Source organism: Canis aureus, chromosome 19 (assembly GCF_053574225.1).
Source record: "Canis aureus isolate CA01 chromosome 19, VMU_Caureus_v.1.0, whole genome shotgun sequence".
Taxonomy (NCBI): Eukaryota; Metazoa; Chordata; class Mammalia; order Carnivora; family Canidae; genus Canis; species Canis aureus.
In genome coordinates, this window is record NC_135629.1 from 31,786,511 (window position 1) to 31,814,011 (window position 27,501).

At 38.4% G+C, this 27,501-nt stretch overlaps 1 protein-coding gene and 1 long non-coding RNA gene across 21 annotated transcripts in view; one reads left to right on the forward strand and one right to left on the reverse strand.

Moving 5' to 3' along the window:
- Positions 1–27,501, forward strand: part of FHIT (fragile histidine triad diadenosine triphosphatase) — a 1,383,460-nt gene that overhangs the window by 972,022 nt on the left and 383,937 nt on the right. The window lies entirely within an intron of this gene.
- The window catches only part of LOC144289819 (uncharacterized), a 28,766-nt gene continuing 3,039 nt past the window's right edge, over positions 1,775–27,501 (reverse strand). The window contains exons 2-4 of one of the 2 annotated variants that reach the window (XR_013357798.1): positions 26,132–26,282; positions 5,490–5,744; positions 1,775–2,197 (exon numbers count right to left, since the gene is read on the reverse strand). This is a non-coding gene — a long non-coding RNA (uncharacterized LOC144289819). Of the gene's footprint in view, positions 2,198–5,449; positions 5,745–26,131; positions 26,283–27,501 lie in introns of those variants that run through there. The other variant, XR_013357797.1, reaches the window with a different exon arrangement.

Below are 27,501 nucleotides of genomic sequence, written 5' to 3' on the forward strand. Positions count from 1 at the left end.
TAAATTTTCACTGCTTTGTTCCTAAATGTTTAGAAGTACAGTCTCTAAAATCATTTTGTGTATTTGCTCATTCATGATTTTAGCAAGTATTTATAGAATTGATATTGTGTATGGGACAGTGTATCCTCCAGGTTAAGAGCGTGTCCCCCTTGGGTTAGGGGTCCAGTCATGTGGTAGTATCTCCACTGTTCAGGCACTGTGTGACTTGGGGCACAAAACTCAACTGCTTTGTGCCTCAGTTTCCCCAACTTTAAAATGAGAATCATTCTAGGGGTGCCTGGGTGGCTTGATTGGTTGGGAATCTTTTTTTTTTTTTTTTAAAGATTTTATTTATTTATTCATGAGGGACACAGAGAGAAAGAGGCAGAGACACAGTCAGAGGGAGAAACAGGCTCCATGCAGGGAGCCCAATGTGGGACTTGATCCCGGGGCCTCCAGGATCATGCCCTGGGCTGAAGGCAGCGCTAAACTGCTGAGACACCCGGGCTGCCCTGGTTGGGTGTCTGATCTTGATTCCTGCTCAGCTCATGATCTCATGAGATACAGCCCGGCCTCGGGCTCCATGCTTAGTGGGGGAGTCTGCTTGAGATTCTTCTTCTCCCCCCTCCACTCATGCACATACTGTCTCTTTCTCAAATAAATAAATCCTTAAAAATGGGGGTAATTCTAGTACGAATCACAAAAGTTTTTGGGTGGATGAAATGAGTTAAAATACATGAAAAGTAATAGATGTATTAAAATATCAATTTTTGTAACTGATGCTTATAATTAAAAATTAATAGAAAGCACTAAAAATGTTAATGATTATTGTTATTACTCTCCTACAAATATGCATCACTATTAAGGTACATACTTCTTAACATATTGTGGTAGACTCTCCAATATCTATTCTACTCTCACATAATTTAGCCTAAACAATATGACATTTGGTTCATGAGTATGTATTGTATATGTGTTTGCTGAGATCTTATTCTTTGTATGTATAAAGCACAGATCTGTATACAGTAAATAAGTAGATATTCAATATATCTGTGGTATTAAAATTTCATAGGTTAGAGATAATTAGGGAATAAAATGTCTAAAGAGGATCTTGGAGGGAGCAGTAATGGGGGAAAAAAAAGAAGATTGGCAAACGTTGGTCTAAAACCAATATTAATGCCTTCCAGCCATAGGCCATTAGAATCATAGTTGGAGTTGAACAAGTTGGGTTTATTATTTATTCCAGGAGGGAGAACACACACCATGGAGAACCATGGGACCTCTAAGTAAGAGCATGTTAGAAAGGATTTGGACTTTGATCGGGTAATTTGGGAAGGGTCCATTGAAGTGAATTCATTCTGGACAGGGTGCTCTCATAAAGTGGAGGCCTGTTCTATTATTGGGTGTCTCAACAAATCTTCTCTATAGGGAAGGCAGGGTAGAGTGAAGCTAATGCTGTTAATGCAGGAGGAGCAGCAGTCACTCATATTGGCCAAAGGAGGAGGATATTGGTATTTTGTGGGTTATGCAGTAACTTTTTTTGTCAGGTGTTTAGACATTTTGTGAAGTAGCCTTATCTTCTCTTACTTAATCTTAAAGTGGCCTTTCCTGAGCTGTTGGGTGTTCTGTGAGATTGTTTATATCCAGCAGGAGAATGCTGTGGCTACCTATGAGGGCCAGACCTGCTTCTAAAGTGAGCCCGAGCTGTGTCAGACCAGCATCCTTTCATCTGGAGCCCTTTCTACACCTCTCTGCCCTCTCTCCCTCCCATTCTCCCTTCCCTCCCTCCCTCCTCTCTCCCTTCTTGCCTTGCTCCCTATTTGGAGTAATTCTATCATCCTTGCCAGATATTGATTCAAAGATGAGTCGGTCTGAACCAATTTGGGCCACAGCGCAGCAAGGGGAAGCTTGCTCATGCTTCTCAGAAAGAAAAGCAGTCTTTTTCAGGAATTGAACAAGAAGCACAGAGCACCATTTGCTCCTGGCAGTCATCTGATCACCGTGTGGGGAACTAGCCTTAGAATGGAGCCTTCACAAGGTCTGTAAAGCAGAGAACTCAGAAGATCTGGCCCCCGACTCCCTCCATGACATTGCAAGTCACAGAGCCTGCCTAATCTCTGTACTTCCTGTCTGTGAGATAGTGACTTTCACGGTTCTATAGCTGGAAACATTTTGACTAAGGCTCCTGCACGCTTCCATCTGTGAGGTGCAGACATGTCTGAAAGGTAAAGAAAAAAAAATGTTTTCATCATGAACCTGGGACTTTTGCTAAATAACTCTACGAAGAATTTTTGAAAATAGTTAAGTGAGAAGATGATGGACTGTTGATTTCTTGGAATATTAATTTGCTTTTGAGGCATTATCTCCCAAGCCAAGTTTCCCATGGAACAGCTCAGAGAGGATCCCCCTCCTTCACCCTCCCTTTCTTTTAGAGCTTTCATGTGTATGGTCACTTCACCACCTGCATTTAGCTGGCCACACACCATACTGCCGGCTGCTAATCACAAAGGCAGTGATTATTCTTTCCTCAGAATATCATAGAATGTTCAGAATGGAAGAGACCTTAGAGGTCATCTCATCAAAACCCTCATTTTAAAGATGAGTAGACCGAGACCCAGGGAATTGCAACTTCTCAAAGATCAAGCAAACCACTGGCAGAAAAACTGGACTTTGCCATGCTGCAAGAGAGTGAACAGACTCTTAGTGTGCCTGCTACCATGCTGAATCCTACCCCCTTGGCAGGCATAGCTAATCATTCACTGTGCTCCTTTCTACCAAGTGTCCGGGGCCATCTTGCAACCCTCAACCCATACTCACTCATCATTGTAGGAATGTGCACTGAAACTGTTACTATGCCCTGTATATCTTATAAATTAGTATTTATTTCTTAATCATATCCTTAATCAATAGGGATAGCTATTTAAGTAAAGAAATACCTTGTAATCAAAAGTGCCATATCAGGGCATGTGGGTGGCTCTGTCAGTTAAGTGTCTGCCTTTGGTTCAGTTCATGATCTCAGGGTCCAGCTTCCTGCTCAGCAGAGTCTGCCTCTCCTCTCTGCTTGTTCTTATCCTCTCCTCCCCTCCCCTCCTCCTCCCCTCTCCTCTCTCAAATAAATAAATAAATAAATAAATAAATAAATAAGAATAAATAAATAAATAAATAAATGAACAAATGAATGAATGAATAAATAAATAAAATCTTCCCCCAAAAGTGCCATATCTAATGCTTATATCTTATGCATCTAATATATAACTGTATATGAAAGAAGTAGAATTTTTCTAGCATATTAATGCACCTTAATTAGGATCCGGTATTACTCCTATTGACATGAGGAATAGAGTCAGAATTTGTACATTGTTCTACAAAATATTGAAGAGGAATTGGCTTGTGCTCTTATAATAGAATCCCTAAGGCTTTTGTTTTATTTTAAAGTTTTAGGATTGTGTGTTTGATGTTAGGCTACCATAATAACTCAGTTTTTAAACAACTCCATTTTAAGACACTTTCTTAATTTTAAATATCTAAGTGATCTTTTTGATAGTGTTATTTTTTTAAGCTAGAAAATAGTTCTAGTCTTGTGATGGTTACTAAGCAACAATTAAGAAATCTCAATAGATTTTGAAAGCTACTATTTACTTAAGAGGGAGAAATGTGTGGCTTTTGCACAGCTTATGTCTCTTGGCAATAAGTGACACTGGAGGCTGACAGGGAGAATAGGAGTGGGTTGGACTTGACTTGGGTGGTGGTTTGGATGGGACAAGTGACCCTATTAAATTGCTTACTTTTTTGGTTCTGAGGTTCTATAAAAATCACAAATAACAAGCTACATCCAAAGCATGGAGCCTTTAGCAATGGCAAAGGAATCAAGGAAGGACCCAAGAGGCTCTGCTGGGTTCAAGAGCCACTGGATCCATTACTTTGCTGAGTACTGGAGTATTTCAATGGCCCATCCTGGCTCATGACCCTCCCCTGTGCTTGAGGAAGAGTTTATATTGGACCACCTGACCAATACTATGCAAGTGTGAGGGAGGGATGGTTCTGAAAAGGGAAACCAGTGTAATGGGCAGAATTGGGAAAGGATGCTGGGGAGGAAGCAGTAACAGTGTTCCAGGTGGTTTGGTTTCATGTCTAAGCTTCACTGGTGGGGAAATGGGGCATAGACCTTCTACCATCCCTGAAGGTATCCTGTTTTTGTCATGTTTGGCTCATGAACTTGCAAGGGGGAGAAGTTCAGGGTTTAAGTAATGGGAGAATACATGGAGGACAACCTAACAGCACTGTCACCCAACTTCATAGCTGATATTCACAGCCTTCTGCTTCATATCTGAAAAGGACGTACTATATGGAATGGAGAATGGTACTGGCTCTGTGGCCCTTCTTATTCTTGAAGAGCCCAGTGTGCTTCTGGGTTCTCTGCCACTATAAGAGACACTTTAGTGTGATATTTCTGCTTTTCTTTATGTCATTGAATAGTTTAAATATAAATTGGCTTTTAGCAGGAAGCACATGTTTCATATAGGCATAAGTAAACTGTCATAGAGATCATTTAGAAGCAGAAAATGATTAATTGTGCCTTTTAATCATAGTTCCATTATCATATGAAACAGTCATGTCATTGGACCCATTTCACTAATGAAGGTTTCACACCACTAGGAGCATATTTGCATTAATGAGGCATCACAGGTTATTAATTGAAATCTAATAACAGTTTGGAATATTATAAGTTTGCATTAATTGGAAACAGAATTGTGGACTTATTGGCAATATACCTCTTGTCATCTTAGAGAAATGATTCCTTGATGGGATATAAAGAAGCCATTTTTGCACCGGTTGGCGTTTCTGGCTCTTATATGTTGATTTTATTTTCATGACTGATTTTTCTTTTTCTTTTTCTTTTTCTTTTTCTTTTTCTTTTTCTTTTTCTTTTTCTTTTTCTTTTTCTTTTCTTTTTTTTTTTTAAGATTTATGTATTTAGAGAGAGAGTGTGTGTGCAAGCAGGGGAAGGGACAGAGGCAGAGAGAGAGGGGAAGCTGACTCCCCTGAGCATGAAGCCCAATGCAGGGCTGGACCCCATAACCTTGCGATCACTCCCTGAGCTGAAACCAGGAGTTAGATACCCAAGCAATGAGCCACCTAGGTGCCCTTTCATGACTGATTTCTAAAGCAACCTTTTTGGTATGTCCAGTCCATTCCTGCCACAGTATATTTAGGTTTTGACCTGTTCATCAGTCACCTACTTGGAAAAGAATGTGGAATGAGGCAAGTATAAGTCAGGGAAGGAATGTTCATTGATGACTGTTCTGTCATAGACTCACTCTCCAGGGAGCCCTTGCCTAGCCACCCTAACCAAAGATGGTGCCTTTGTCAGGCCCCTTTAGTGCCCCTGTTTATTCCCTTTACAATACTTATGGTCAATCATAACTATGCTTATTTTTGTCCATCTATCTCACTAGTATACATCTCTAGAGAACAAGAACAGTGTGTTTCATTCATGCAATCTCCAGCACCTGGCACAATGTATATAGTTGTCGAAGAGATGAGTGGATCTTGGCTTGGGCTGGAGGAACCTAGGGAGAGTGATTTCCCATTGAAAGCTCTAGTAATCTTTCTGTGCAAAGGTTCATCCCTGGGTTTGGAACAAAATAAAGATGCAGATTTCAAATGTACTCCTAAAGTATTCTGTGCCCTTGGTGTTTCTATTCCAGAAACTTGACCTCAGGATACTGTTGAACTTAATTCAGTCTGGATTAGTATCCCTGAAGCTGGAAAGAAAAAAAAAAAAAGAGGAATAATAAGAGTCCCTTGGTATTATGTCCTATGGTGATTGATTGAAAGCTGTATTTTCTAACACTTCTTAATTAAGAATTTTTGTAGAAACCAGCATTCATGATAAACCTTGAAATAGAATTTCAATATAATATAATTGACACTTTTGTTAAAGCTCATAGAAACCGGGCAGCCTGGGTGGCTTAGTGGTTTGGTGCTGCCTTCAGCCCAGGGCATGATCCTGGAGACCCAGGATCGAGTTCCAAGTCAGGCTCCTTACATGGAGCCTGCTTCTCCCTCTGCCTCTCTCTCTCTCTCTCCCCCCCGTCTCTCATGAATAAATAAATAAAATCTTAAAAAAAAAAAAAAAACACCTCATAGAAACCAAACAGGCTCACCTGGGTGTGGCATTGAGGGTACAACAAGGTAATTATAGTTGGAGTTTAGAGGCCATGAGGGAGGGAGTAGAGAATAAGCACTGGCAGAAATGGGCCTTATTTTTCTCCTCAACCTCCCTCTTTTATTTCCTCCCCCCTCCTCCTTCTCCTTCTTCTTTGTTGAATTGTATCTTTCCACTTGGTGGATCTTGAGGGAATACAGTGTGGTGGAAAGAGCTTTCAACAGACCATCAGGAAACACAGTTACTGGTCTGGACTTTACTACTTAATAACTAAGAGATCAAGGGAAAGTTTGTTTTTTGAATCCTATCTGGAAAATAGAGACATTTACCTTGTACGGCTTATAGAATTTTTATAAAGATAGTTGAGAAAGATGGGACGCCTGGGTGGCTCAGCGGTTGAGCTTCTGCCTTTGGCTCAGGGTGTGATCCTGATCCCGGGATTGAGTCCCACGTCGGGCTTCCTGCATGGAGTCTGCTTCTCCCTCTGCCTCTGTCTCTGCCTCTCTCTCTCTCTGTATCTCTCATGAATAAATAAATGAAATAAAATCTTTGAAAAAAAGGATAATTGAGGAAGAAAACAAGTATACGAGGTAAATTGTAAAGTAAATGCAAAATATTGCTATTATTCACTGGACGGCTGAGGAGGAAAAAAACAAACAGACAACAGAAGGAGTAAGAAAGAACTTCACAGAGGCCACCTGGGCTGACTCCTAGTTAACTAGAAGTAGTGGCTTTTATTTCTTCATTATGCTACATATCCCAGATTTCACCTGGCTTCCTGTGGAGCTTTAAAATACCCATCCTCCTCCTTTTTGTGAGAAAGGTGAGCATGAGTGAATACCACTTTAAGCAGCTCAGAGACTATCCAAATTAAAGTGATGGGATACAGTGTTTTCAACTACCTATTTGGAAGTGATTTTTTAAAGTTATATTGCCTCATTTAGGAGAGGGTGAAAATTAATTAGCATTCTTACACGCTGCTGATGGGACATGGGAAAGCCATACAGTAGAAATTATAGGCAAAGCAAAAGGCCATTTTGTTGGGAAATCATAACAGATTTTTAAGAGGCAAGTCTTTTGTAGCTTTTCCAGTCTTCTCTTTTGTTACACTTAGGTTCAGAACATTTTTTGGAAACCTGTTGGTTCTTCTTGGTTGAGAACATGTTGGTTTATTCTCTATTTGTATATTGTGTGAAAACTGTGTGTGGGCATAAAAATCCACACACATCTTATATATACACACCCTGATCTTTTGACATGTTGGAAGCTGCTGTGATTTGCTCTCCTTCCTAGAGAAATATCAGTATGTTTCTTTTCTCTGGGTGAGGCATGGCATTGCTAATACCAAGGAATGTTTTCAGGTAAAACGTGCTCAAATTATTTAAGACATCAGAAACCACTGTAGTTTGCATGTGTGTATATGTGTGCATGAGTGTATGTACGCATCCAATCAAGAGGTGCTTTTTTTTCCCCTATTAAACAGCTTCAAAATAAAATCACCTTGTTCACAAAATATTAAATATGCAAATATGCTTGCCTTTCACTGCTGACTGGATGTTTACCAAGCAGAACCAAGAATAGTTGCCTTTTAACTATGTCATTATATTTTTTAGTATCTGAACATTGATTTATCTTTGGATCATGTTATAGAAGGATTGATTGATTTCATTCACTAAATACTTATCAAGTAACTTATAGATGGCAGGCTAATTTTCCTCATGCTATGATTCAGCAGGAAGACAGGCAGACATCCTTGTGACCATGGAGGTTACATTTCAATGGAGTAGACAGATAATTAACAAGTCACCGAGATAATATAGTTGCAGAGGATTTGCAGAAAATAAAACAAGAGGGTAGTACGTGTTGGAAGGGGATGCTATTTTTAATAAGGTATCCAGGGAAGACTTTTTGAAGATAGGACACTTGTGCTGTGACTGGAATGAAGCAAGGGATGGGAGTTGGGTGCAAGGGCTTGGGAAAATTAAGGGGACAGGTGTCACAGGCAGAAGTATACAGGAATAGAGGCCTAGGGGATTGATGGCATGTGGGATGTTGAGGGACGAGCAAGGGCAGCGGCAGAGCTGATGTTTGAGTGGTAGGCATTGAGGTTGGATGACTAGGCATGGCCAAATTGAGTGAAGAGGACCTTATAGATAAAGAGTTTACAATGGGAAGACAGTGGGGAGTCTTAAGTTCTGGTGTGATCTGATTTTTAGTTTTTAGAAAGAATTTTCTGGTGTTCTGCAGAGAACAGATTATATATGAGAAAAGTTTGGAAGGAGAAAGTGTGCCTAGGGGGCTTTGGGAATAACTCAGAAAAGAAATGATGGTGGCTTGGATGTGATGGTGGCGATGATGAGTGGTGATCAGAGTCCTGGTATATTTTGAAGATAATCTATCATATTATATAACTCAGGAATATAATGAATGTGATGAAGCCATACCACATGATGATATTGATCTATGTGTTGTTTTCAGAGTCTAATCTTTGGTTACATAGGACCATATTGTTCTTAAATCTGACTAAATGTATAAGGCATGAACAGAAATACAAAGCTGTGATAACTCTAAGGTCTAGTCTCTTGCATCTGAGTTCTTTGAATATATGATTTCCCCACTAAAACAGTGAAAAGATGCCAGAATAAATCCATCCAACATTGTGCCTGATGGAACATGATACTGCCATAGTAAGCCTTTTATGTTTTGTTGAAAATCTTAACTCCATCGTGTAATAAATATCAGTTCATGCTGATTTTTAAAAATATATATACCAAACATTACATTTGTATTAGAGAATAATCAAAGCCAGATAAAATTCTGAGGTGTAGATTTCTGCACTTTATGCTAAGGGTTTAAAACATTGCCATTCTGGCTAGAGTAGGGACAACAGAGATTGACTCCAATACATTTATCCCCAAAGAGAGATCCCAGTATGTATTCCTCAAGTCCCATTAAGTGGACAAAAGCCCCCAAATTTTATCTGATCTAACCAGTGGTGGCATTATGGCTACAGAAGCTCCAGCAGAGAAGAATACACCTCTTTTATGAGAGCTTATGTAGACTTTCTTGGACTTGCTCTGATTGAAATGGGTTAGGTCATGTGTCTACCACTCACCAAATCTCAGTGGCCAGGGGAGTGTGATTTGTCTTTTGGCTTGGCCTCAGACACACTCTTCAACCCTGAGGATGAAGCCTTGCTTATGAAGTTAAAGCAGGAATGATGATGCCAATATTATTGCTGGAGGAAGGAGAAGAGGGTTCTAGAGAACAAACGATGTTCATTGCCCTGTGATAGCACCATAGCATCCTCAGGCTACCTGTCCTCTTTGAGCTTCTTCTAGATATCATGGAGCTCCTGCCTAGAGTGGCAGATAATGTGATTAAAATACTACGTGTTATTCTTTTCATGTGCTTTGTCCTTATAAGGGACAGACCCTGAAAAGGCATGGTGAAGAGTGAATCCAGTGCTGCTCTATCTCTGGTGGTGTATTAAGATCCACATGCAGAACTACCTCTGGGAAGTTAGGTCAATGATACCTGTTTTCATAGCCGTCCTTTCTAAGCCCTAATGTATAAATGCCAGAATATGGAAGAGAGAAATGTTGAAGGAAACAAAGAAACAACATAAACATATTCAAACTCTCACAGCAGTGGTTTAACACCTTTAAGATCTGATTAGGTGAATTGTGTGAAGGAATCGGTTCTGAGTCTCTGAGACTGGGTTTAGTATCCAAAGGAAATCATTTTACGCAGCATGTCAACAACGACAACAAAAATGTTACCAGAGTGGAGGGAACCTCTTTTTGGTGGTAAAAGAGTGCTTGCTCTAAGGATTGTTGTTACACGACCAAGGTCAAAGAACAGCAGCTCTTGAATGTGGGGGAAGGGGGAGGAGGAAGAGGCAGCAGAATGAAGATAAGGATCATCTTTACACTCTCTTTGTTAAGGGTACATTTATTATTAAGAAATAGATTCCAATTTATTAAACAGTCCATGCCCAAGAATAAATAAAAATACAGTACACTTAACACATCTTTCTCTTCTGTACAAGGGCTTTAACTCAGACTCTAAAAAATTGTGAAGTCCTAATTCTGCAAAACATATCCTTAATCTCAGTTATCTTACTGAGGCCCCTAATGGATATGTGGTCATTAGTATCCATGTGGTGTGACTTGTCAAACAATTCAGATGACATCTCTGATTACCTTCCCCATGTAAGCAGTTTGGTAAATCTCCCTCAACACATTTTTCTATCTAATGTTTGTGGTTTCAAGTAAAAGAGGCTACTGAGACTCTATGTGATATTAGTGAATTGTACAAAGGTGAAATTCTAACAGAAAGGTCAAGTGTAATTTAAGAGGATAAATATTAAATACACTGCAGATCCTTTCCAACTGTTTCACATACAATATTTATTCTTCACTAGATAATGCTGGAAAATATTTATTTTTCCCCCACTTTCAATCAATTGCTCTACCCCTGACCTGTTGAAATATTATCCTATTTAAAATACTACTTACCATGTATGCCATTTATTTTTCCATATGGCTGCATAGTATGAAATATTGAGGTTATTAATACAGATGCTAATATGGCATATTGATGAGGGAACCAGCTTTTAGCATTCCTTCTGGTGTGCCATTGGAATTAAAGGTAAAAAAAAAAAATTACTTTCTCGTCAACATGACCATCTCACCATGTTTATATTTTAAGACCTTCCTTGTGCTCACAGCAGGCAACATTTGCCCCTTTTGCTTCTTTCTTTAACCTGGTACACCACATGGAAGGGATATTTTTTAGTGTGAAATCACTACAAGGAATGCCTTCTTCAGTGAAAACAGTTAGTGACAATTGAGTTTTTGAGGAGTTCCCCTGGTTTTCCACCGTCCTCTAGTGAGCCGGCTAAGCACTTGGGCAACATGGTGTAGTCCTGAAAAAATGCATAAGTGGGCCTGAATTTATTTAACTGATAAAGGGAATTCTAAATGTCATTACCAACCGCTAGGTCCCTCATGGAGCACGTTAAGCTATAGTAGGCACATTCCAGTAACGGACTTGATTTAGTGCTACAGAGAAACCATAGCAAGGTGTCCTTAACTCACTTCTGTTCTTGGGGGAAAAGGTCAATTTTTCTTTTCTGTTTTCCTGCCAGTTTCTTGTTCTTTTGTTAATAAATAAGATAAGAATAATACTTAAAAAAAAAAACACACACATATAACTGTGGACAAGCAGTGAAAAAGCTATCCAGGATAAAGGCTTAGAGTTAACTTGATCCTTCCTTGTCTTGGAATTGACTTGTAACTCTATATTAGGATGTTCGTGGCGGCCAAGGTGGGAGCCAAACACACAGTGTAGTCTATATCTTGTTCCTATAATGCCTCACAGTTTGAGGGCAGGATATATTGGTTTTCTTCTAAACCCATATCTGCTGAGGTCTTGCCCCTTGAATCCTCAGTAAGACATGTAATGTAAGTTAAGGGTTCTTATTCTAATATTTCAACTGGCTCTCACACTCAGCTGGCAAGTGAAATAGTTTCTGCAAAGATAGAAAAGTTCAAAGCATCCCTTTGGCTTTAAGTCCTGAAAGAGGTTTTGCAAACATTTATTTGTATTGTTGGAGGCTTTTTCCTCCTGGTTGGGCTCATTAATACCCTTTTGTGAGTACTATTTTGCTTTTTCAAATAGCTTTTTCTAAACAGCTTTCTCTGGTGGAAAATCTAATTTAGTTGCAAGCAATATTACCAGTTCCGCTCCTTTATTTGTTCTTCCTCATTGAAAGGAAAATAAAAGATTGTGTGTCAAATAGAGATGTACGATTTATGGCATTAGCACTTCCATTAATAAATTTATGCAGCAATTATATATCTTCACATTTTGAATCTATCCATGACTGAAAATAGCTTCTTTATGTTGAAAGAGCATATTTTTCTTCAAGATACATTTTCTTATTTTGTATCTTAAGCTTTTGCCCTGAATTTTCACTGGAAGTGGACATGTGGTAGGGAGTTCTAGCTATATAAACTTTTACCATAGATTTAATCTTAGAGCTATTAAAACTCAGATGGTCTTTGTGATATTTCTCTGCACAGAATTTCTTAGGAGAACAGATCTTTCCCCCTAGGGATGAATCCTGCTTCATCCAAATGATTTGAAGGTAGCTGCCCCCATTCTCTTTAGCTCCAAAACTGGGTGATCAAAATATTTTATTCCTTTGCCATAGTGTTTGGTTCTAACAGGGCAGATAGGAAGCCAAGCTATTTCTAGCCCTTCTGAGCAATTCCCCCACTATTGTGTTTGCTACCATATAAAATGAACCTGTCTGAGAATGAAATCAGATGGAGTGAAGCGGAAAGCAGAGAGGGAAATGGAAGGTGATTATGATATGATTTGAGTACTGGATCTAGTGGTATGCTGCTGGAGCTAATGCATATCAGTGCACCGGAGCCTTTTGTTAACTTTTTAGGAATTTGTGAGCTGGCTCATGACATGTGGGTAGCATGCAATTGGCAATTGCCAGAAATCAGGTCCCCTCCATTAAAAAATAAATAAATAAATATATTGTTAAACATTTCCCAACCACCACTGGCTGGAACTATTCGAGATAATAAAATCATTATGACCTCTTGTCATGTGAGCTATTAACTCCCTACCCGCCCCCTTCCTCCACCTTTATTTTACTTAAGTTAGTTTGCTATCACTTGTAATATGTAGCTAGCCAAGTTATGGCTTGACTGAATTAATTATTTTGACATTATGATGAACATAGTTTTTTTTATACCATATGGTAGGTAAAATGTAGGAACCAATAGAGCTTCTGATTTTATTTTTTATTTTTTTAAAGATTTTATTTATTTATGAGAGACACAGAGAGACAGAGGCAGAGGCAGAGGGAGAAGCAGGCTCCATGCAGGTAGCCTGACGTGAAAAAGCTGCATGTTCCTGTTGGATATTACAAAATATCTGAAGGGAGTAATGTGAAATTTCTAGAACTTTTTGATCACTTATTATAACCTCACAGATTATCCACTGTTCTTGGGGATTCTTTATGTGGCCAAGGGAAGAAACAACAAAATCTACTTTGTGAATCAATGGTTGTAATGTAGGATTCATAACTTTGGAGGAAAAAAACTGGGCAACCTGGGATTTTGAGATAATAGTGAGGATTATTTTTATTCTGAAAGAGATAAGTAACTCATTATGTCAGTGATGATCGGTTCAATCAAGCTGTTATGTCAGGGAGGCCCATCTCTTTTATCACCTTGCATATGTGAATTGTTTGCTTTTGCTTCTGATAATTAATGAATATTGTGGACCAGAATGCCCATTTCATACAACTGCATGATTTTGTGGTATTTAGTGCCCTTAAACAGTCCCACAGATCTGTTCTTAGTCATATGAGCTAAATTTGAAGAAAAATACATTAGAAATGCTTATATCCAATGTTGGTTGGGTTTGAATTTAATCTCTAAAAAAGTTTATGGCTGGTTATTTTCATATGCCTCACATGCCATTGTTTGAATCATTGGATAATAGGCACACCCAAGCGGTGAAACTTGTACATAATTTGTATATATTATGAGTGTAAAAAATGTCATCTGTTTGACATGGCAAGAGAGAGACAAAATTCAAGAGAAACTAGACTAAAACCCTTCTGTGTTCCACGGTGCAATTTGCTATAACACTGAGGTCTGTCTATTATTTTCAGTGTAAAATAATTTATAGGAGAAATATATAGTAGGCTGTCCATCTGATAGAAGACAGAAAGAGGATTTCAAATTGGTCAGAGGTAGTTAAAGGGTAATGTTGGGGTATTAGGCCAGAGTTCTTTGAATAAATCTAGACCAATTGGATATTCTAAAATTATGTTATTGGAAATTATGTTTTCTCTTTAAACCATTTGGGAGATATTCACAATGTGTCACACTTTTTTCCATTTACAAAGTACTTTCTATTTGGCAAAATATTTTCACAGACCAGTTGAAACTAGGGAAGATTTATAGTTAAGGAATAAATTAAAATGTCAATCAACTCAGAAGATGTTCAAGACTTACTAAAACAAATAGTAATCCAGTTTATCTCTCCTAATTTTGCCCACTATATACTCTTAAACAAGGAATGTGTGTGTAACCATAGATAAGTCATTTATCTCTTCAAGCTTCAGAGTACTTGTGCATGAAAACTGTGAGATCAAAGGGCATAGTGGGTTGGAGAAGGAAATAAAAGTACCTGCCTTCTTGGCTTATCTTGTATGTATCATGAATGTTACATGAGGTGAATAAAAGAATTCCTGGTTAGTGCTTAGCACAGTGCCCTGCACATCCATGCTAATAAGTAGGTGTTAACTATTACTATTGTTAATATAGCCTTACTCATGAGTGAGAATCATTAACCATGCTTAGATAAATAAATCTCTACTCTTCTCTGTTCTGTGCACACTGGATAGAACCTAATGTGAGATGTGAGAAGCAACCTAATCTTGGATCAACACAACCACTTGGAGCCTTTGCCCTTATGACTTTTGTGTAGGGCACACATTTGAAGATAATGATTTCTATAACGAATGCGTCTTCATATATGTGGTATCTCTACTTAGTGCCAGTCATATGGGTCACTTGTCATGCCTGGTGTTATTCTGGAACTTGTTGATCTATCTCTTTAAATTATAACCAACCTCCCCTTCACATCTTATCCTTCAATTAATGAACAATTACCTCCAACCTATTATTCAGTTTTGGTGACTCTCAGGACAGTTTCATTTAGTAGAGCAAGCAACAACAGACATTTGATTTTATTCATTTTAATTATTATGGGTTTCAGAAATTATGCTAGTGAGGTTAGTTAAGTTTATAAATTGAAGCTGTGAGTGTATGCTGCTTTTTTCTAGGGGTCATGGTAATACATACAGAATAGATATTTTTGCATTTTAGTTGCCAATGCATATACTGCTTAACAAACTATCATTTGGTTGTTCTTGTATTAGTTTGTCATTGCTGCAAAGCAGATCTTCCCAAAATTCAGAAGTTTACAACTATTATTTATTATTAATCATGTCCTTGTGAGTCATCTGGGGTTGGCTGAGCTAGGCTGGGCTCAGCACAGTAGCTCTTCTCCCCACTGCAGGGTCCGATCCTGTTTTCTAGTCTTGCATCTTTTTAGACTAGCGACAATACTAGCTATATCATTTACTTTTCATGCTGAGGCAAATGCAGTAGAGCAAGCAGAAATCCCTGAGACCGTTTAAAGTCAAGAACTGGAACTTAGGACACATTATCATGCTTTCCCATATATGAAGGCCAAAGAAAATCATAGGACCAAGTTCAAAGTCAAGGGTCAGGGGAACACTCATGGACCCTGGGACCATGGCACGGGTATGGGTGCAGGAACGGGTAAAGAATTGATTCCAACAATGCCATTACCATGGTTATTCTGTGCTTCCCCAGTGATACTCTTCATTTGTTGGCATTAGTTCTGTATGTTTGCTGTCTCTCACAAATCATTGTATTCTTCTTGGGCATTTAGTGTATTCTAATCTTATGGGTGTTGAAAATTGTGATGCATACAAACCTTCTTGTGTTGATTACCAAGAAAGGCACCTAGCAAGAATTTGTAGTTGATTATGGCAGCCATATGTCTATAATTTTTTTTACTCTTCATATCATTCCTGCTTATATTCTTGTCTACTTTTGTTTTAATTGTTTGTTTAACCTCTATTTGTAAGTTGGACTATTTTGTTTCTTATATATGTGTTTTGTAAATGTATCATTGTTGATGCAAGAAAAAATATATATAAATTGAATTTGAAACAATGATTTCCTACCATGATTTGCCCTTTATCCAGTAGGCAGGGTTACAAATAATATAGTAAGAGCTAGTATAGCATTTATTGAACATTTATTTTCTGTTGTGCAGTATGTAAAATGGTGTTTGAACAATACCGAATTCTGTTTCCACAACAACTTTATGTGATAGGTACTGGTGTTATCCCTATGGAAGTAGATGCATTCTATGGAACCTGTTTAGTGTCTTGCAGGTGGTAAATGCCACTGTCATGATTTGAGCTGGTAAAGGCTGGCTTTAGATCTTAAATTCTTGACCAGTAAATTATACTGTCCTGTATGCTAAAAGCAAAGTCTAAAAGGAGTGGATAGTAATTCTTTTCTATTTTCATAAGTCTAATTCAGTTTTCATTCCTTACTCATCTTCTATTTTTTCTTGCATCTCTCATAAATATACCTAATTAAAATGTCGCCTGCTAATGGCTTGAAAATACCATTTGAGCTGTGTGACACTTGGCATTCCAATCACTGCAGGTTAAAAAGAAAACTAAGAATTTAAGCAAATGAAAGTGATCTATGAATCCTCCTTACTGGTACAGATATGTTTAGTACAACTGTCCTCGTATTTATGAGGAGCATAATACTTCCAGGTACATTTTATGTTTTCTTGCAGAAGTTTGATGGTAAATGTGGAAATTAAACTGGGAAATATGGATAAATCAGCACAATTCCAAACACCTGCTCAAAACATTCGTTTTATTGATTTAACAGTTGACTCTTTAGGGTGTTTTTATAAAAACATTGGCTCTAGGCAGAATAAGTATTCTCAGTGAATATATTTGTTGACATATCACTTAGAAACTACTATGCTGACAGATTTTAGGCATTTTATATGAGTTTGAATGACAAGTAAAGGCCATTCTAGATGAGAGCAGCTCTTCCTGTATTTTACTGGATGAGCCTCTGGTATTTATATATTTTTAGTCATAAGGCCTCCTTGCAGTGATCTTTCAGTATCTCACTTGGCTTAATTATTTGGAAAGTCTTCAATGATTTTTTTAATGGGAATTATGCTATTTCAATATCATTGATTACTATACAACTAATATCTTTGAGGGAAACTTGAAGTAATCTCATTTCCTTCAGAATGTTTGTAATTCCCACAACCCTGAAGGGCTCTGAAGCCATTTTAGTAATGATCATTTACTCTTAATCAATTATCTGTGCATACAGGCAAGTAAAGGGCTTATTCTTCTTTCTTTAGTTTTATTAAGTAAGGTCAAATAATGGCTGTGTCCCCTCAGTTCTCTGCCCTTAAAATGGTTACATTGCGGATCACTCACAGACTGATGTCTCTCAAACTGAGTCCTGTTCTTCCTTGCTTTTAGTTATTGCCATTTCTTTAATCAATAGTAAAGCTAAAAAAAAAAAAAAAAAAGCTATGGCAAATAGAAAAATGTGAGTTTCTTTTGGTGGCATAAGCCAGAAACCATAAATGACCTCTTAATTAAAAACCACACACACATACATACATACATAGATATAGATGTATTTATATATTTACATAGGCTAGTACTCAGATTGGTACCCTCGATCCCTGTGCCCAAAATGATGTTATTAAGAATCTATATCTCTCCATCTTTGGCCTCTACTTCTATTTTGGTTACGTAGTTCCTTGTGGTAGCCATTGGTAACAGGAGGCTGTCATCAGTAGCAGCAACCTCAGTAGAAAAAGAACTTTTTCCTAGTAGCTCATAGCAAAGAGTCCCACAGACAACTCTCAGTGGTCCATCCAGATCATGTGCCCACCTGAAACCCCAGAGCTGAGATCAAATACCTCATGTGACTCCCCTCCTGTGATAGGAGGTGCTGTGCTTCTCTACAGGAACATTGAGGAGCTATTATCAAAATGCAGGATTGATCGCTTGTTAAAAACAACTGTCCTATCTATGTATAAATGCATAAAAAATCTATAGGGGTATATTCTTAATTGTATTATCTATAATCTGATATCAACCAGTTGTATTTGAAGTAGGAAAACCCCTTTTCCCCCCTTTATGAGTGAATGATTTGTTGTATTTTAATTATTAGGATGTTCATTCTTGAAAGAAGTTCAGTTAGGATATAATCCCATACAACAAATATGTACTGAGCTTTTGTTTTGTGACAGAGACAGTGCTTTGTCCTGAAGGTACAAAAATAATAAAGCCTCTCTCTGCCCTTGACCTCCCACCCTCATCCTTAAGGGCAGTGTTCTTGTATAACATATGAGAGAATTAATGGTTACAATTCTGTGTGATAAATGAAGTAGTTGAGAATTGTTCGAGGCTTTTTTGGAAGCTCTAGAGAGAGATCTACTTTAAGCTGAGAACACTTTTAAGCTGAGGTGATAGACACTTCACTGTGCCCTTTTTATGCCTCTCCACCTTTATCACCTGCCATGTTCCCTTTGCTTTCATTATACTAAATTATTTTTTGTTCTCCAATTAACCCCTTGTCTATCATGTCTCCTTGCATTTGGTCTCACCTGTTTTTCTGGTTCCTCTACCCTTCAATTCATAGCTGACTCTTGGATGGCCTACTTGCTCATGTAGATATGATGATGGGACACTGAAGAGCCTTCCCAACTTCCTTCTTATGCTCTTTCCTCTATCAAAAAACCAGGAAAGCCAAAATCTACATTTCCAGACTCCCTTACAGCTAGAGGTTTGGATATGATTTTTTTTTTAACCAATTAGATATATTTGAGTTTTGGAAAGTAGAACTGAGGCCATATCTTATTTTTTTTAACTCCCTCTCTTTTGTTTTTGTTTTATTTTCCTTTTTTGGTGAGGATATTTAAACTCTACTCTCTTAGAAAATTTTATTTATATAATACAGTATTATCAATTATATTCATCATGTTATACACTAGATCATCAGACCTTATTCATCTTATAACCAAAAATCTGTATCATTTTGCCAGTCTACTCCTATTTCCCCTAGTCCCCCAACCCCTGGCAACTATTTTTTTTTATTCTGTTTTTATGAGTTTGACCTTTTTGTTTATTATTATTATTTTTTTATATTCCACTTACAAGTAGTATCATGCAGTATTTGTCTTTGTTTATCTGGCTTATTTCACTTAACATAATGCCCTCCAGGTTTATCTCTGGTGATGTAAATGACAAATTTCCTTCTTTTTAAAGGCCAAATAACATTGAGGTGTGTGTGTGTGTGTGTGTGTGTGTGTGTGTGTGTATAGAATGTGATACACATTTTTATATCGATTTTCTTAATCCATTCACCCATTCATGGACACTTAGGTTTTTGTCCATATACTGGATACTGTGAATAATGCTTCAGTGAATCTGGGAGTAGAGATACCTATTAAAGATAATGGTTTTGTTTCCTTTGAATGCATATCTACATGGGATATCTGGATCATATGTTTTTTTTTTAACATTTTGTTTATGTATTCATGACAGATAAACAGAGACAGAGACAGAGAAAGAGAGGCAGAGACATAGGCAGAGGGAGAGGCAGGCTCCATGCAGGGAGCTCGATGTGGGACTCAATACTGGGACTCCAGGATCATGCCCTGTGCCAAAGGCAGACGCTCAACCACTGAGCCACCCAGGTGTCCCTCATAGGGTTGTTCTATTTTTAATTTCTTGAGGGACCTCCATACTGTTTTCCATTGTGGCTATATCAATTCGCATTCCTACCAAGAGTGCATGAGAGTTCCCTTTTCTCTATCTTTGCCAACATTTTATCTCCTGTCTTTTGATACTAGCCACCCTAATATATGTCAAGTGTTGGCTCATTGTTTTTTTGATCTGTACTTCCTAGATGATGAGTGATGTTGAATACCTTTTCATGTACTTGTTGGCCATGTGTATGTCCTTTTTGAAAAATATCCATTCAGGTCCTGTGCTCATTTTTATATTGAGGTTTTTGTTTTTTTTTCTTTTATTTATTTATTTATTTATTTTTTTGCTGTTGAGTTGTATGATGGGCCATTTTTTATCTATTCTCTACAGTTTCTGCTGGCTAGAATATTGGAGGAAACATTTGGTTTTCAACACCAATATTACAGCATCCAGCCTCTAATGTCAGCACTATTGAGAAGCAAGCATGGAGTGTCTGTTTTTTGCTAGTATGGCTCACATAAAAGTCAGAGGTGCTAGTGGCAGTAGCTTTCTAATTCTTGTTCACAGTTCCATCAATATTTTTCCAACATGAGTGGTTTGTCAGTGACTTCCCGAGTTTCTGCCTTCCTATTAGTGTCAGAAGTAGCAGCATTCCTCAGTTGTTCTGGAGCCCATACCTCCAACCCTTCCATTGATGTTGATATACCCCTTCTCCTTGCTTTATCTTCATTTTGAGCAGCTCAGCTCTGGCTAATGTAAGTAATCATTGCCTCGGTGCCTCAGTATCTACTTAAAACTTAAACCTAACTCTTAAAGTTATTGTGAGGATGTAGTAAGCAGAGGCATGTAGGTGGCTCAGATCATTGAAAAGCATGTTAAAATCTCTCAGTGAATGGCACCTTTGGGCAATATGTTGTCAACTAATTTGAATTTGCTAATTTTGTCCATTAGACAAGAACACTTTTTCTATAACAAACATCATCAAACTCAAGAAAATATTTTCCCTCCTCTTCTGAGAGCAGATGATTTTTTGCTGTTTTTGTTGTTGTTGTTACTTGGATTCCATACAGCCTACCCTTTCTCACTCCTGGCCAGCTAATGTGGAACTCTCTTTCTCTGGGCTCCAGTCTCTCACTAGTATGGTTCACATTTTGTACAGTGCACCAGTCACTTTTCATGGTGCAGGGCTCTGAAGAAGAGCTGTGACTCTTGACTTCCTTTGTATCACTGTAAGAGTAGAATTAACATAGAGCAAAAACCTCTGTACCAGTGTGAAGTATTAAGCAGAGAAGTGGTTTGTACCGTGAAAGCCCTTTGATCTCAGTCACTAAGAATGTGAAGTGAGTTTCTGTCTTCTTATCTTTGAAATGGATAATCATGCTGCCTCACAAAGTTGTTTTGAGTATTAAGCTACACATCTGGAAAACCCCCACATAAATAGTTAATAATGAGATAGAAGCAGTAATGGTTAAGATCATGTTTGACTAGGTCAGTGGGCCACAAGATATAAGCATATAGCCATTACTTTTATTTCCATTGATATTTATTCAGGGCCTCACATGTACAGACATTGGTTAAACCTTTATGTACATTGTGTCACTTCATCTTCATAGCACACTTATCAGGTAGATATTCCTACCCCCATTTTACAGATAAAGATGTTGACTCAGTATGATTGGCTTGCCTAAAATGATATGACTGTGTGGCTCAGCTTCTTTCCTTTACATACAGATCCAGAGGCCTCAGATTTCCTGGAGAAGTTTTAGGTATTGCTGGCTATAAGGAGATCATGCCCGAGAAAGAAAAAAATTAGGTTCCTACTTGGTACATGAGTCACTCCTGCAACCTCCTCCGGGCTTTGTCTCCAGTGTCATTATCCCGATGGAGGAGCTCCATTTGAACCATAAAGGCAGCCCTCCTTTCCTCGTCACATGATTGCTGAGAAACGAGTGATCGACAGCTTGCTAGCTAATTATATCCCTTCCAGAGTAGGAATCACAGATGTAAGCTTTTGTAAAAATGAATTTTGAGTTCCAAGGGGACTCTTGCCCCTCATCAACTTCAGTTTGCATTATGAAAAGAAAGAAGAAGTGAGTTCAGTTTTTAAAATGTCATTAATTACTGATACAAGGTGGCTCTGCCATCAGGTGGAGATTCCTTAAAAGGAAACCATTCTGCCCTGGGGAGGCAGATTACCATTTGGGAAGGATGCTCCAGTTTTTTTTTTTTTTTTTTAATTAACTTTGTTGTTCCTGTGCATTTAGTGGAAATGTAATAATTTGTTGCCTCTCACTACCTGTGTATTTTGAAGTAGAAAATTGTTTGCAAAAAAAAAAAAAAAGAAAATTGTTTGCATAATGCAGCTCCCCAGAGGTATTCATGCTACTGCCAAAAGGATACTCTACTTAAAAAAATAATTTCTGATGAATATTTTTTCTAATTAGAATAGATGAAATGTTAAATTAAAGGTGATATTATACATCTTTTCAAGTCATTGTGTTTCATTTGCCATATCCTATAGAATTTTGCCCTTTTCTTAGTATCAAGACTATTAGTAGCCCATAGGGCATGTTTGTGCACAGTAGAAACTATACCCTACCTTAAGGTGTATTGGTCTGCACAATTACATGTTGCAGTGTGGGTAACTGTGATATTCAAGGTCATGTGTGAGTTATCAGAAACATAATCCCTGCACTTGATTGTCATTTGGGATGTGTGAGGTTCCTCTGAAACCAAACCTTCTATAAGGGTAGAAATTGGATAGTGGCTCAGCCCTAATGAAATAGCACTCTGGGCAGATTTGGGATAGAAAGGAGAAGGAGCTCAGCACCAAGTTATATGACCTGTGAGTGAAAGGGTTACATGGGCCTCCAGTAGCAGTGAAATGATTTTGGAATCTGAAGTTAAATTTATGCTTGCATAATACCTTTTTAATTTTTTTTTTTTTGCGGGGGGCGTGGTTATGGCATGTTGAAGAATATGGAGTCTTTGGCTCTGCTAGTATAAATGCTAGTATTCCTCTAGCATTTAGGAAATATAAGACATAACTCTGGAAATACCCTTGACATTAAACTTTCTAGTTGTCATTCTCCCTTTCTCCCTCTCTTCTTCCTACCTTGCCCTGATGGAGGTGTGCTGATGTAACAAAACCGTTAGCAGCAAGAGATAATGTGTGCTGAGGTCCTGCTGCTTGCCAGGCAAAAGACCAACAAGGAAAATATGTATCCCACATTGAATATGTGTCAGATGCATGAAATTCAGTGGAGAACAACCTAGACTCTGTCCTTTACCTCGTGAGTTGACAGTTTTGTAGAGGAAGTGGACGCAAGCAAGATAAATGGATATATAATTATGAATGATGGGAAGCATTATAGAAAAAAAAGGATAGGATACAATGAGAACATTATGAGGATGGGAGTAATGGCTAATTTGGATGGATTTGGATTTTGAGCCACTCTATCAATAATAAGAAATTATAGGAAACAAACCCTGTTTGCACCCCGAAGTCCTTCTATTCAAAAACTAAAGTGTCCAACATCAGCAGGTGAGAAGATTGGCATCTTACCTCAAACAAGTTGCATTGACCAAGGTGGTGGTCTCTGCCACAACCCCTGGGGCTGTTTATGTCCCTGCTCTGGAGGCCTCAGCCCACTGCCAGTGCCCAAGATGAGAAGCTCTGGCAGGTGGGTTATGGTGGATTTTCCTTTCTTAGGACAAAGAAATTGGAGCTGGCTTTCTTCATGTAAAACCTCTCCACCTCTTACCAAATGTTGAAATTTCTGTGCTCTTCTCCATATGATGAGGGAAGAATCTTGGAGAGGCTGGTGGTTGCAGCTACTCGAATAAAAGATTGTGATAAAAACTATTATCGGGGTCTCACAAATATCTGAATCGATTTGCTAGCTCCAGGCTATAGGGACAGAATCCGGGCTTAGCTGTTGGATCTGTGCAGTTTTCCCCTTTAAAAATAGATGCCATGCTTAATTCTCAAGCATCTTCTCACCAATAATCTGTTTCTGCTATTTGCCTGGCCTCTCGAGGCATTCTGAGAATGTGACCTGTTGACATCAGAGCCCCAGATACGGATGTCATTTGTTTGTACATGTTCCTGACAGGGAAAAGACTTCATCAGTGGGTGCCATCTCTGGACTCTGCCCATCTCTTCTGAAAATATTTTACCTTTTGACTCCGATGGCACCATTTTCCCTGTCTTTTTTTGTCTTTCTGACGGCTTCCTTCTTTCTCTGTTTCACATCCTTCTATGCTTCTCTAGCTCCCTTTTTCCTTCTATCCCTTGTTGTCTCCTTGTGCCTCCCTCTTTCCTCCCTGTTTCTCCTCCCCTCCCCTTCCTTCCCCTTCCAGTTTGCTCCATGTTACTCATGCTGATTGAGTGCCTACTTGATAAATATCCTATGGTTGGAGGAGAGTGTCTCTCTCCTTTTGTTGGTCGTCTCAATTGATCAGCAAGAGAGGTTGATCAGGCAACTGCCCCTGCAGAAATGAAACCTCCTAAGACCCATGAACCTAGTCAGGCTTGGTCACTTACATATCTATGCATGAATGTGTGTGTACCTGAATTCAGCCATTGGTTGTCCATTGTGCTCATTCTACAAGCTATAAAGCTTAATAAAGATGTATGGCCTCATGCCCCAAAACTCTGATTCTCTACTTTTTCAAAGGCTTGTGAGTCAATTTTAAAAGCTGTTTCATAGACTAAGCCAAGAATTAGTACATTTAGAACTCTCATAGGGAACAAATGTGAACAGTTCTCTGAAATCGAGAATAAGACACTGCTTCTATTAGATGGTCCTTTCCAAGTATCATTGAAACTAAGGACTAAGTATGTTACAGACCTTAAAATGTGAAATTATTTGTGAACCTGTTTTGCAGATGTAGTGAATGTCATGGATTTTTTACAATCTCCATCTTGGCCCAAATCCACAAGGCAGGTTCTTATGTTTAAACTTCGTTGCTCCAAAAATGCAGCTGGATCAGTCACCAGGAAGCACCTCTATACCTGTCTTCTACTAGCATTTCTTCCAAAATGGTCCCATTTGAATGAATCTTTCTGGCACCACACGAAAAGACCTTCAATTATATTGTATCTCGATGGTGGCAAAATCAGTCTTTAACACATAGCTAATGTAAAAACTGTGCACAGTAATAAATAGATATAGGATTCCAGCTGGCACAAAATCTGATTTTAGATTGAATGACAGGCTACAGTACTTTCTATCTTTCATGGGAGGGGAAAATCACAGAAATTGAAATGTGTGTGTGTTTGTGTGTGTATTTTCCCTTTTTTCCTTCTTGCTGCTATTTAAAATAGTCATGAGCATGAATTACCCTATTTTTAGATTTAGGTCATTTGAAATACTTCTTAAGATTAAAAAACAAACATGACATCAGTAACTATAGTGGTGGTTAATGCTGGCTGGACTCAGCCTAATATGTGAACCAGGTGTTGATGCTGTCATTGCTGCTACACAGTAGGCCATATCAGGGACTCTGTCCCCTGCTCCCTACCTCCAGGCCACCAAGACAGCCTTCCAACTTCAGATAATCCACATTTCCTTCTTTATTTTTCATCACACTAGCCCATAGACCAAAGACTTAGGACATGAGCCATTTGTTCTGTTGTTCTCAAGTTGTAACGTAGAAAGAGGTTCACACACACATATCTACGCTTGCCCTGACTTATGCTCTGGTTCATCCCTCTACATGGATGGCATCCTGACAGGGATCCAGCCTAAGTATTATAATGAAATTTACCTCTTATTGTTTCTCTCCCAGTATTTTAATGACAAGGGAAGGGTAGATGTTTGTGGAGTTGGGTAGGATAGAAGCATGGAGATCTTTAAAGTGGACTGAGCACAGTTGATTTTAACATTCATGAGTTTGGGGTGTATCCTTCCACCTCCCCCACCACAAATCAGCACCGGCCCTCATGTGTATTTACTCTCCAGTCTGGCATTTAAAACTTCAGATGTTTTCAGAGACATAAAACATGTTCCATCCCAACAATAAAGACTACCAGGTTTTCTATTAAATCCTGTATTATCAGTCCCCATGAAATCCCCTGTTTCCTAGTAGTCGTTCATATTTCAGTATATATAAAGTCACTTCAATATTTTAAATTCCTCTATTGTATAGGTGTTCGAATATTAACTCCTTTAGTTACAATTTTACAATCTCATTTATCTCCAGTAATCTAACTCAGGAACAAATTTAAGTGTGATGTTCTTCTAAATATCACTCGTATATAATAAAATGTGTTAGATGGTGGGTCTAGCAAAGGCAATTCTGATTTAACATTTTTTTCTGTCTACTTTGTTACTGCTGATCATTCTCCAGAGCTTCATTTCACTTACCTTCGCTATTGAATGCAGATCCATAAAAAAAATCAGTGTAAAAATAAGCCAGTAGAAAGGAAGGCAAGACGAGAGGAAAATGCTCAGATCTTTATCCATCCAGCAAGTTGCACCAATACTTATTAATTTCTTAGCCCGTATTAGACACACAGATCATTTTTGCTCATTTCATAAATAATGGAAAAGAAACAATTTTAAACCTACCTTCCAAGTAGAGATGATATATCAAATATGTTAAAGATCTGTCTCCATTCTTTTAACATCTGTCAGAGGTCCATAATAATGTTTGCTAAAGCTATTAAGTTTTGCCAACCTCTTAATTTTCTCCCCATTTCAAAAGGTTTATCTTTTTTTCCTGTTAAAGTAAACAGATCTAAGGTCATACATTTATTCATTTAACAAATGATTATTGACCTTCCAACCCATACTGGGCTCTGAGTTAAGTGCTGAGCTATATCTTTGAGCAAGGTCAACCTGCTCTCAAGGTTTGTATTAAAATCAAGGAAGATATTTCTCTTGGATACACCCACAAGTAAAATAGTTCTCAGTTGTAAGACAGGGAATGATGGGGCTGGAGCCAACTTATGTAAGGAGGACATTGAGAAGCTGTCTGGAAGAGGGATGATACCTCAGCACTGACAAATGAGAAGGACTGGCTATAAAGGATAGGCAGAAAGGGGGATATTCCATGTCAAGGGGCCAGCATATGCAAATGTTCTGAGTTAGGAAAAAAAGCTCATTCTGTTTGATGAACATCAAAAAGACTAGTTGGTATGTGATGAATATGGAGATCTGAGCTGATAAGATGGAAACAGTGAAAGGGTGTTTGGACTTTATTTCTAGTGCAGTGGAGTGTCATTAATGAATTTTAAGTAGGGTATGGCCTGTTTGATTTGCTCTGAGAAGAGAATAAGGCTGCCATATGGAGGATGAACTGAGGCAGAGGTTCCTAGCTTGAAGGCTATTGTCGCAGGGCTGGGGAGGGATGACTAGTATGATAGTGGTAGGGTGATGCTCATGGGTTTAGACTCAGGGGGGAGACAAATAGGCCGAAGAAAGAAGCCTTCTCAATGCACCAGAGGAGACACAACTGTGGGTGCCAGCTAGAGGGGATGGTGGAGACAAGGCTGCAGTGCCCCTATCTGGGGAGAAAGCTTCTTTCATAAAGGACACAAAGTGTAGACAGTTCTCTTGACAAGGTGACAATGGAACATGATCAAATAATAATTGTATTATAGGGCACCTGGGTGGCTCAGTGGTTGAGCATCTGCCTTTGGCTCGGGGTGTGATCCCGGTCTGGTGATCCAGTCCTGCATCAGGTTCCCTACGGGGAGCCTGCTTCTCCCTCTGTCTACCTCTCTGCCTCTCTGTCTGTGTTTCTCATGAATAAATAAATGAGATCTTAAAAAAAAAAAAAAAAAAAACTTGTATTACATGTAAGCATGAGATTATAGGCATTCTTGGGAACATCAATATTAGTTAAAAAGTGTTTATATGAAGTGTATACATTGATGCAATGACTATATTTTGAAAAAATTGCTTTAGCTTTTTGACATCCTTTCAAGTCATTTTAG